Source organism: Crassostrea angulata, chromosome 5, assembly GCF_025612915.1.
Source record: "Crassostrea angulata isolate pt1a10 chromosome 5, ASM2561291v2, whole genome shotgun sequence".
Lineage (NCBI taxonomy): Eukaryota > Metazoa > Mollusca > Bivalvia > Ostreida > Ostreidae > Magallana > Magallana angulata.
The window spans coordinates 11,091,165-11,103,738 of NC_069115.1; the positions used below are offsets into that span (position 1 = coordinate 11,091,165).

Below are 12,574 nucleotides of genomic sequence, written 5' to 3' on the forward strand. Positions count from 1 at the left end.
AGACATTTTTATTAAACTTACAAATAAAAATTGACTCATCACAGATTCCCCCCTTCCCCGTTTAAAAAAAAATCAAATTTACGTATAAAAAAATTTGTTGATCACATAAGGAAAATGGATCCCCCGGGAGCATGTATTATCGTAAATAGTAGTGAAAATAAAGACACTTTTGAGCAGCTAAAGAGCTAAAGGCATACCACGCACTCCCCATTCCCCACCCAGATTAGAATTTTCCTGATTTTGAGAATTTTATTTTTCTTTTTGCTTATGAAGATTTTTTGAATGATGTTGCCACGCCCCATTTAAAAAACGTTCCTGGAAATTACCGTAAATAAAGTGAATAAAATAATTGTGAGCATTCATTCAAATGAGAGCAAGTTACAGCTGTTTCCTATCTCTGAAGATATGTCCCGATTCGTTAGCTCTGCAAGATTTTGAGAAGATTTTGGTATTTATATTTCAGCAGATTTACAATAACTACTTAGAGTAGTTTCCCCTTATTTTGACGTCAAAGTTCACGTCAGTCAAGTGTAGTCTGTCTCTTTGAAAACACACTAGAAAAAACTACGCGAAAAATACTGTTTGGTTTACTTAAAAAGCATGATGTTCTGGAAATTACACAATTTATCTGTTTCTCAAAAGTTTTACTTTGATTCTCGCGAGATGGTATCCAGTCTAGTGAGATCGGCCGACATTGAGGAATTGCATTGTGGGTCGAAATTTACTGACTCCGAAAAATTCTGTCGGATCAATGTGTAAGAAATCCATTGTGACGTCACTCGAAAGGACGATAACTCCAGAAATTGGCGTTGTTTCAGTGCATGTACGTAGTCTTTTATCTTGTTCTCGTGAGAGTGTGAAATGGGAAACCATAATTACAGGGAACTACTGGGACGATTAAAACAAGGCATTACTGGTCCGATTTACTGACGCCAAAAAAATCCATTGAATGAATGTGCAAATAGTCCGAATTTTCTATTCACACACGCCTTGCCGGTAGAGCTCGCTTCGCGCCGGCGAGCTGTGCTCGCTAATATGATTTTTTAGATAAATTATTTATTTTTGTAAATACAAAAGAAATGCATTATTTGAATACAATTTTATTTATTAAAACAATAATCACTGTAACAAGAAGTACAGAAACCCTGTGCATGTTATAAACAATTAGTGTTGATAAATACAAACAAGAGCAGTCCTTGGATGTACAATTTTTTTTTCTTCTCACACTTAAAGGCTGCCCACCGTTTGAGCAAATGCTTCTTTTGGAAAAGATCCATAGATAACAATAGCAAAGCTAATCACTATCGAGGGAAATTCCGAGTGTTCTTTAGGGTGTGTTTATATTGAAACGGAGATCATTTTGATTCTTACGGATTATAGTCCCTGCTTAAGAAATAAGAAAGTTTATAGCTATCAAAACTAAACATTGGACTTACAATCAGAATTGTTATCAGGATTATTCTACGGATGTCTGTGGACAATATTGTGTGTATTTTTTATGCCAACGCCATCGAAGACACAGGCGAGCGCTAGATTCGTTGTTTCCATTCCCAAGGACGTCGAGGTTATCTTCCCTTCAACGAGATCATTATATGACTCAATGGTTTAGAAAGACTCGCAAACCTAAAAGTAATCAAGGACAAACTTGCAAATGTTTCTGGCAAAATAAGTATTAATAGACCATTTCCGAGTTTCGTTTCGTCAAATCAATGAATCTCATTTTTATACGCGGAATCACGTGACTACGGACAAGAAGTTGCTTAGCGCACGTAAACAATCTCGTAAAAGCGAAAAAACAGTTCCACAATTGCACGAGTTTCTCAAAACAAAGGGAATTTCAGTTGCTGGGTATAAAAAGAATGAGTTGGTTAAAATAGCAGAATTTATTTTCAATTTTAAATGCCCTACAGATCCTGATTTTACTGGCGATAACACAGAGAAGGTCATCAAAGAGAGAAATAAAACAGCAGGCTGCGATGTAAACCCTTTCAAACTTACTGGCTTCACTTCAGACCTTTCCAATATTCCAAACTTTACTCTTTATGATATATTCAATTATCTGCTTTTACACCGGGCTGATTATGACAAGAAGAAGCTCAAAGATTTCAAAAGCGCAAAAGATTATAGACTGTACTATGACGGGCATGTTGAACATTTAGAATGTGTGCGTAATGGACAAACGTTTGTTTTCAAGACAAGAGTAAAACCTACTCAGAGGGACAAGACATTCGATCAAAAGAAATACTATGAATCTTGGTTTATCATTTTAAATGCCACTGGGGAAGTTTTGGCTGCATACTGTGAATGTCCCGGAGGGTAAGTTGAATAGCCTATGAGCTACTTGCATTTCGTATGTTTTTCTACTTTGCCTTGATATCAAATTCCACATTTTTGAAAGCAATTATTCTGCAGTTCAAGCTATTTATGAGTATTTATGTTAGCCGGTTTAATATATATAGCGCATGTAAAAAAAATATCATTTTTTATAACCACAAAAAAAGCAAACTTTAATATGCTATTGATCATGCAAATTTCAAAATGCTTTTAACCATCTACAGAAACAAATACACTGTCTATGGGTGTTTATAAAGCTTTGCAGTGATAAACCATTAATATTTTTAATTCCAAACTGCAAACATGTGGTTTATTACAGGCATGTAGCATCGTTTGTGAAAGGGGGGGGGGGAAGCAAATTCATGCAAAAATTCTTGAAAAAAAACAAACAAACAAACATGATGATTCCACAGTAATTTAAGAATCCCCCTTATGCTATGTGCCTGCAATATCTGCCCACACAATAAAGTTTTGTAAATTTTGGAATTAAGTATTTTATATCAGTTTTATAAACTTATTTTAGAGCAGACGGAGCTTGTAGACATATCGGTGCAAGGTTGTATGAACTGGAAAGTTATGATCAGAAATCCGTCACGGATGGTCCATGCCAATGGAAAAAAAGGCCACGAGCACATGATCAGCCAGTAGAAATAAGCAATCTAAAGATCCACAAGGCAAGCTACAGGTATAAACAATACAGTATTTAATCATAGAAACCTTGAACATGGAAATGCATGTACATGTACCAAAACAAGATATGTTATCAGATTTTACATTTAAAAATTGTAATTTAGTACAATTATTTTTACTTAACAGATATAAACCTCAATTTTGATTTGTAATGTTCTATTGATTGTCAATGAAATTAATTAATTGAAAGTATTTAACATATTGACAACATATATAACCATTTTATAAAAATAAATATATGTTGAAGCAATCTAATCATTAAGAGTTGAATAATATGTTATGTCAATTGTATTTCAGTGACAGGAATGCGCCAATTGAGGAAGTAAAAAATGCCTTCTTTGATCCTCGACATTTAAATGACAGAGCCCCCATTAGCGAGGAAGACAAAACTGACTTTGCCCGTAAACTCCATCAGGTAAAACATAAAATTTCCAGAATCTGCGATTGGTATATTATTAGTTGCTGAAAAATCTTTGACAAAATTTAGGCTAAAAAAATCAAAGTAGACATTTAATATAAGTTGATGTCCAATTGGTTAAAAAATTAATCCCTGAACAAAGAGTGTGTTAAAACTTCAAGTATCTGCAATTAATAGCTGCTGAAAAATCTTTGACAAAAATTTGTTTGAAAATTAAGGCTTTAGATATAAACAAAGTCGTCATTTAACATAGTGAAACAGGTACAAAAATGGATCCCATTTTATGGCATGCCTAAACAAAGAGTAGGTATGTTAAAAATTCAAGCACCTGCGATTTATAGTTTCTAAGAAAAATGTGACAGAAATTTTGTTTACAGACAGACGGACGGACAGACAAACACAAGGGCAAAACAGTAAACCCCTCTCCCCTTCGAAAGCAGGGGTATAAAAAATCATAGTTTGATCATCATCATTATATAAAATACATATGAATCACATGTATGACTGATAAGAAAAGAGTATAAATGAAACATTTACCAATTACAAAATACAATTAATGTACGGCATTAATTATGGTCATACAATATTGTTTTCTAATTTCAGATTAACCCAGATGCTTGTGCTCTTGAATTCCTCCCTCTTCCAGAAATACAAGATGTACACGAAAAAGTTAACAAATCAGCAGTGCCACTTAACATTATAACAAAAGCGAATAACTTCCTAAAAGAAAATCCCGACATCTCTAATACTGATGAGCTTTCTTCTAAATTGTTTGAAAATTTGAAGTTTTCGTGTGAGGAAATATCCAACATACAGGAAATGACTTTGGGCCAAAGTGAAAACAAATGTTGGTTTGAAATGAGGAAAGGTCTCCTGACAGCATCAAATTTTGAAAAAATATGTACCAGTAAGTCTTATAATGATAGCTTGCTAGCTGAACTGATGGGTTATGTCCAAAAACCTTCAAACAAATTCAGTACAATGTGTTGTGACTGGGGACTGAAAATGGAACCTAAAGTGCGCAAACTGTATAAAATCAGTGAATGTAGAAAACATAAAAAACTCAAAATCTTCGAGCATGGACTTAAAATTTCTGAGCAACACCCATTTATTGCTTGTAGCATTGATGGACTAGTGTCTTGCTTATGTCATTCTAACAAACTTATTGAAATTAAGTGTCCGTTTTCATTGCGGAACAAGCACCCGAAGGAAGCAGCGCAAATGAAAGGATGCATTCTGGAGAATGGAACATGGCATGTACAACAGATGGACCTTATTACCACCAGAGTCAAGGCTAGCTTGCTATCTATGTCTTGCAGCAATGTGACTTGATTATCTATACAACTAAAGGATATGTAGTAATACCTGTGTATTATGATGACAATTTCTTTCAGATGATGGTTTCAAAGCTGTTTCAAATGTTTTACAAGAGTTGATAACAGTTGATGTAAAAAAAGCAATTGCTCAAGAGTCTTAAAACTACTGTACATGGTACATGTGGTACAAATCCATATACTGTAATATTGTAACTTAAATTTACAATACAATGTGAATCCTACTTTACTCTTCTGTTGATTAGATTGCAAAGAGCAGTACATATGCATACAATATGATCTAAATAGGGTTTAATTTTCAATGGAATAATACCTTGAAGAATCTTAAAACTTTTCAAGTCCCCTATAGCTCTTTCCACATGTATTCTGGCTTTTGCTATTCTCCTAGTCTTAGTTGTTGCTCTGCTGCTCAGCTGTTTTCCACATGTAAAGGGTGGTATATTTAAAATGCATCCTTTAAGAGCGAGAGCACCACTTATCATAAAACCCCTATCAGTCATTATATCATCACCATACTCTAAGTTATTCAGAAACCCAGATTCTTCAACTATCTTTTTATCTGATGCAGAACCAGCCCAAAGTTTTGAAATAAATGTAAATGAGCCTGATGGGGAAATAGAAACCAATAGTTAAACAGTGTTATGGTGTTTGTATGAACTCCATGTCACACGCTGGCTAGATGGTAGGCTTGGTCGTTGAATACAAAACTCAGTGCAGTCAATCACAGCTCTAGTTCTCGGAAAGCACTTGAACACTTTAGGTAATTTCAGACGAATTTGATCTCTGGTCGGCCATTGGATTAAAAACTTGAGTTCTAGTTGTAACAAATTAATCCATGTTATAAATATGCGGCTTATACTCGAGCAAGATATGGCGAAGATGTCAGCCAATACCTCAACATCAAGGCCTCTTCTGATTCTTACAAGGGTTAGCAGAAATTCTTCAAAGGAGGATAGTACACGTGCAGGTCCTCTTTTCTAATTGAATGAAAAAGAAAATTATAAATTGATATATATATATATATCTGACAAATGTAATCTGAAAAATGTAATAAAAAAGACTGGCAATAACCAAGACTCTAAGACACATGATAGAGCATGTCAATTAGTTTCAGTTGTTTGTATTAATCAGTAATAAAAAATTTGTTTCATTTTTGTATAATTAAATTTCAACTACACCATATAAGCAACCATGCTTTTGATATGGATGTCCTTTTATATTTTGCTAAAGACACAGCTAATTGATTGACATTAATACATGCTTAGCATATTTAAAGTCTATTATTTATTACCTTGACCTTAGTTTACAGTGGACCACATGCTTGGGCCATATAAGCGCAGTGCATGCAATGAACATTTTTTATATTTAGCTACTTTTAAATTTGTTCTTGCAAATTACCATAATCGTTCAGTATTAAATTCAAGCAAATTCTTTACATTTCCATTTGGGGCATCGGGTAGGTCTCTTGCACTTCCCTGCCAGTATCTCATTCTCTCTGCCTTGCTTCGGATTACATCAAAATTCAACATCAGAGTGGCCAATGTCACACCTGTAATTCATTGACCAAATTTTAAAGTGCAAATTTAAACATATACATATGCTTTAGTTACCAAAATATTGACTCTTGAATAAAAAGCTGAGAAGCACACAGGAACAAATCAATTAAATTATCTCCTGGGGGGGGGGGGGGGGTTGTGGAGGGATCATGAATTTCACAATTACATTCTCCTCTTCTATTGTTTGATTATATACCAAATTTAGGCAAGTTTGGCTCACAAATTAAAAATTTAATATGTAGATTAATTGGTAAAGGACAGATTTTTAAAGTTGACAAGGGTCTATGACAATAGAGTGACCTTAAAAAAAGATACACATTTGTTAACCATTCAATGCATATGTTTAAAATGTTATAATTACTGCATGGACTAAATTACATGTATACTACCGCGGTAGCTAGCTTTTGTATAGATTTAATATTTTTGAAATGTTCAATATCACCAAGGACCATACATATAAGAATGGTTATATAGGGGTTAAATCAATAGGATATAAATGTTTGACTAAAGGGAAAGTAGCTATGCAAAGTTAAGTGACTCGTTAGCTCATACTTACTGCTGCACTATTTTCTGGTATTCTAGCTAGCTGTCCTTTAGTGTATATAGGGTACAAACAGACTTGAAGTATTAAATCTGAGATGTGAAATATAAATTAATTGACATATAATATGTACCTGTATAGAATTTACAGGATGTGTCATCCTTGGTAACATTCTTCACAAAGATGGTACGGCTCAGATTTCCTCCTTGAAGATCTTGGTCAGTGCAGTCCTTAAGATCATTAAATGTCAAATCTGTCTGCACTGCCATGTCTGTCATGACTCTACCTACAAAATTACAATTTAATAACTTAAGAGCATGTCTACAAGAAAACCATGCAAAAGGTGGTGGGAGCAAGGTTCTCTGATCAACTTCATATTTTGTGTGTAACAATGTGCATCTATATGAATTAATTTGCCATAAAAAATTTTTTGATGTGGTCAGTCTAAACTTGGTTCTGCAGCATTGTTACTAAAAATAGCATTTTGACCCTTTTAAGAATAAAATTTTGTATAATTTGCCAAATTAATGTTAAGAATTCTGAGTTTAGTTTAAATATGAATTCAAAAAGTCATTTAGAGTTAACACTAACAAGGTACACTTGTGTAATTCATTTTGTGAGAATTCCCATATATTCTTTCTGTTAAGTGCAGATAGGTCACGAATCTGGCATGTTTCCAACTTTTTGTAAAATTGTGAAAATATACATTTTTTAAATGCTTAAAAGTCAGAAAATGGCACTTTAAATTCACTAAATCTGTTTCTAGTCATAAAAGGACATTTATCTTTACAATATATCAAAAATCTGTCTTTGGACTCTCAATAATATTGCAAATATATTGTCTTAAAGTTGGACATTTTTCTAATTTTAAAACTCTCCAGAATCTGTAGTTTGGCATAAGCTTTACATTGTAACATGTATATCATGGGGAAAAAACCAGACATATTCGCGAGCCAAACAATATTTTACTGAACTGAAGGATTGCTTCAACACATTTCAGTTTTTTTTTTTAAATCAATGCAATTAAAACACGAGAAATCATGGGAAAATGGGAATTTGAATATACATGTATGCTGAATTGGACTTATTTGCCAGTGCTACACATTCACTGGCGTCGGAAGCAAATTGAAAGTGGGGGGGGGGGGGGGGGGGCTTGACTAATTCTTAAAAATATTGGGGAAAAAAACTAATTCCCCAAATCATGGAAATCCTAATCCGTGGGGGGGGGGGGGGGGGGGGGGGGGGGGGGGTATACCTATACAAATCTTACCTACCAAATGTTTTTTCCCAAATCATGAAATTCCTAATCCGGGGTGGGGGGGGGGGGGGGGGGGGGGGGGGGGGGGGGGGGGACTAGTATGCCTGTGACTCCACCTTCTCAATCTTTCAAGGTAAATGTAGGAACAATTATCTTTACTGCTAGAAAAAGTGGGGGGGGGGGGGCTGAATCCTCTATGATGCTATGTTCATAATGTTTAGGTCTAACTTTGCAGAAAAACTGGGGGGAGGGGGGTGCTAAGCCCCCCCCCCCCACCCCCCCCCCCCCCCCCCCCCCGGTTCCGACGCCTATGACATTAAGACAAGCAGAGTGCCCATTAGATACACAAATGAATAATTACAGGGGCAAAACTACAAAATTCAAAGTACTGAAATACTTAGAGCCGGGCTCTTTTGGTGTGTACCACAGATTGACAATCTCTCCTCCCTCTCTCTCTCTCTCTCTCTCTCTCTCTCTCTCTCTCTCTCTCTCTCTCTCTCTCTCTCTGTGCATGTATTATGTATTGATCATTTCATTTTTTTATACTTGAACTAGTGATTTTTTAATTCAGGAAGTAGGACCAAATTTCAACCCCCCCCCCCAAAAAAAAAAGCAAGCAAACAAAAACAAAAGGATCACCTCCATGAAAAAATGATTAAACATATCTTTGTTGAATTTAACAGAATGTTTTTAAAAATGTGGAAGTGGTGTGGTATCAATTGCCAATGAATGTCCATCACATTAAATGATCATAGAATAAGGTAGATTTGGTTTATTATTTTTGTCCGACAGTATAAAGGATTGAACTTTTATTGTTTGAGGGGTAGAGGGACCCGATATCAAGCCTGAAAAAATGTTAATAAAAAATATGATACATCATAAATTACACTTAAAATTAGTAAATATCAGCAGAATATCAGCGTAATATAATATAGAGACCATTTTATTAGCATTTCATTTTTTCAATTTTTTTTAATCACAAGACAATAGGAGAGTGTAAAAAATTTTGACTTTTTATTAGACTGCTTCATAACTCTGGGACCAGGTCTTCTTATGATGGGTTATAATTAAATAACATCCCAAATAACAATCCCACAAAAACAAGTTATGATGTCTATTTTAATATTTGGGATAACTTTTTTATACCGGTAGTTTATGTTTGTATTCATCTGTGGTTTTCGCAGGTTGAGATCCCCGGGGGAAAGGGTAACCTAACACCTCATTTTTTCCTTTACACCTATATTTTAATTTTAAGAAAAGATACAAACTTTTAATTTTTTCCAAGAGGAGATCAATTGCTAATAGAAAGATAGGGAGTAGACCTCTCTATTAATTTCAGATGTACTTACTGTGTTACATTCTCAAGAACTTAAAAAACCCTGGCCCCCTCCCCGTCATTTCAAGATTCCATGAAGTCTAACCTTAACATCTAAAGGGTAATTTTTAGATGGCCAGTGAAATGTACACGAATAGAAATGTGATGTCTATTGCAACAGACTCCGATGATAACGATGAAAAATTGCACAGAGGCATTCCTTCTGAATTCCGAATTATTTCAAAATAGAAAGAATAATCTTAGCGTGACCAGGCTACGCTCAGGTCATACCCCATTATAAATTAAATCTTTGTAAGAAATCAGTTCTCGTTTTTGTGGATTTTTTCGAGTAAAATATGATAATCTTGTGAATGAGATTATCTTGGAAAATTTCCCATTCATCTATTTTAATTGTACTTCTATCACAAGTTTGTATATTTTGATTAAAATTCGTCCAAATGTGCTGCTTAATTATATTGGGACAGAAAATAGCAGTTTATAGACTAGATACAAGTCTCCATCAAACTTCAGTATGTATGTGATATAGTGAATAACACTAACAAGATGGGACAATTTTTGTGCAATTAAAATCATTCAATATCATAACATATATTAACAACACTCACAGCATTTCTCAATACTTACACATGTAGCCTGAACTTGAACTTGTATAGCTTTGTCAACATTCTGACTAGTTTACCTTCTCTACAGAAGAGCGCAACAGGGGAGACAATTCTAACAGTAGTAATGGAATGCAAATATAATGAAAAAGAATTCTATGAGAAACAATGATATCCACTAATTTTTTTTTATTAAAAGCAAAATAGGGTGTTTTTTTCATGTTTAATTACAAATATTGACTTCAGTGGATTAAAATCACTTGTAAAATAAAATTTCAAAAACCAAAAATTTTTTATTTTATTTGAAAATGGGATGTTTTTGTTAATTTATTACTTTTTAGTCCTTGAGAGTCCAAAGATGGATTTTATATATTTGTAACATTACATCAAACAGTTTCTTATTAACACAAAATTTCAAAAAATAATATGCCATTTTCTGAAAAATTCTTTCTGAAAAATTGACAAAAATGTATAATTATCATTTCTTGGCATCCTGCCAACATTTACACCCTTGGGACTTCATGGTGTAAATAGATATATGAAAAAAAATATGCAACGATTAAAGGTTTGAACTTCCTCTTTAAGAATATAGTCTTATTTTTTTCAAACATTGTTTATACGTTTTGTAATTAATTACTGAATTTGACAATTTTTCTCTTAACTTTTTTAGATTTTAGAGGCTAATGAACCAGAATGCAATACTGGCCGTTACTATAAATAGAAACATCCAGTGCAAAAACAAACATCATATATCTGACTCTAGATGGGTATCCTTTAAATCTATGATAAAATTCTGTTCATTCGTGAGACTTGCTGCCGCAGCTTTTTTCCATATTTGCATGGTTTTCTCGTAGACATGCTCTTAATAGCTATATAATACTGAAACTGATTAACTGTATTTTCAATTTATACAATAATCATAATGAGGGTTTTTTAAAATGTGAGAATAGATAAATTTAAATGTTGATCTCAAGGGTCAGCTTAAGTGTGTTCAGTGGTGACAGCTGTATAAAGCATTAAAATTTATTTCCTTGGTGAATTTCCAATTCACTTAGTACATGAAATAACTGATACAGCATCTTGTAGGCCTTATATATATAAATTACACTGAGGCGTTCAATTAAAATGACTTTCTTTTAAAAAAAACTAATGGATCTCACAAGCTAGACCATTATATGACATAAAAAATTTTAACTGTTAATTGTACTGCATGAAACATCTCATAGTATTATGTATATTTATGGTTACTGTCTTTTTAATATACAACCACACTTAATTGTGCCATACAAGTCTCAATAATAACCTCGGTGAATTATATTTATATACAATTAATCTATCTGTGACATTTTATCTAACTTCAAATATTTGCCAATCTCTGTCAAAAGATCAGCTGATTCAAGCTATAACCTGTATAATACCATTACACATATAGCTTAATATAATTATATACACCTGACACAGGTACCATTAAATTATATTATAAGCTATTGTAATACAATGTCTGACCTATATACATATCCATATGTGCATATGTATAAAAAATGACATAATATATTTATTTCATACTTACCATTATGTACATCATGCATTGTATTGTTTTCATCTGTAGTGATTTCAGAGTATCCGTTTCTAATGTCAACAACTCCATCTCAGACTCCATCGATGTTTGTACGCTACTAGTGTCACTAGCCACACCCACGGGCACCTTCTGGTCATCTCCGCTTCCAAAGTCTTTTACATGGGATGTGTACATGTTATGATCATGTAAAGCTGTTGGGTTTTGCTTCCGTTTTGGTTCACTTACAAGTTCTTCTGTTTGTATGAAACACCCAGCTGTAGTTCTTGGCAAGGGGCCTCGTCTTTTCTTGTTTTTGAAGACGAAGTGTTCCATCTCTGGGCCTGTGATACCGTACGGCACAGGGTCTGGATACTTAAAAGTCCCATTTCCGCTGTAAAAATGCTTCGTACAAATGTATGTGTCTCTTATCACTTTGTCCAAAGTGAAATTAGCACGACCACAGGCTTTGGCCCACTTTTTACAGCGGTCTACATCCGTATGTTTACTTGGAAATTTGACAAAATCAACGCCTTGCATATTTTCTTTAAAAGAATATCTATTGTCACTGCGACAATCACCCCACGCACAATGTTTAACGACCATTTTCGAGCTCAGTCACCTATCGTATTCAGTGAAATCGTTCTGAAATAGTGTATTTCAAACTTACCGCTGAAACGTCAAATTGTCCGTAGTCACGTGAGTTGTTAATTAATTTTTAAGATTTCGTTAAACGAAACGATATCTCGGAAATCGTCTATTGCTGTTATTGTTGAATTTGTTCATTCTTAATTTTAAAAAATACAAAAAATCTTATGTTGTTTATTTTTTTGTTTTGTAGCATTTAAAAAATATTAATATCTGATCTATGATCAGATAATTGATTTATTACATAAAATTGCATTGGATTTATTATCACACTACTATTTAAGGAGTTACTATTATTAAATAAA

At 33.8% G+C, this 12,574-nt stretch overlaps 2 pseudogenes; one reads left to right on the forward strand and one right to left on the reverse strand.

Moving 5' to 3' along the window:
• Positions 1 to 1,467: 1,467 nt before the first annotated feature.
• On the forward strand, positions 1,468 to 4,919 carry LOC128183811 (uncharacterized; annotated as a pseudogene).
• A 2,040-nt stretch (positions 4,920 to 6,959) lies between these two features.
• LOC128185025 (uncharacterized) lies at positions 6,960 to 11,819 on the reverse strand (annotated as a pseudogene).
• Between the last annotated feature and the right edge of the window lie 755 nt (positions 11,820 to 12,574).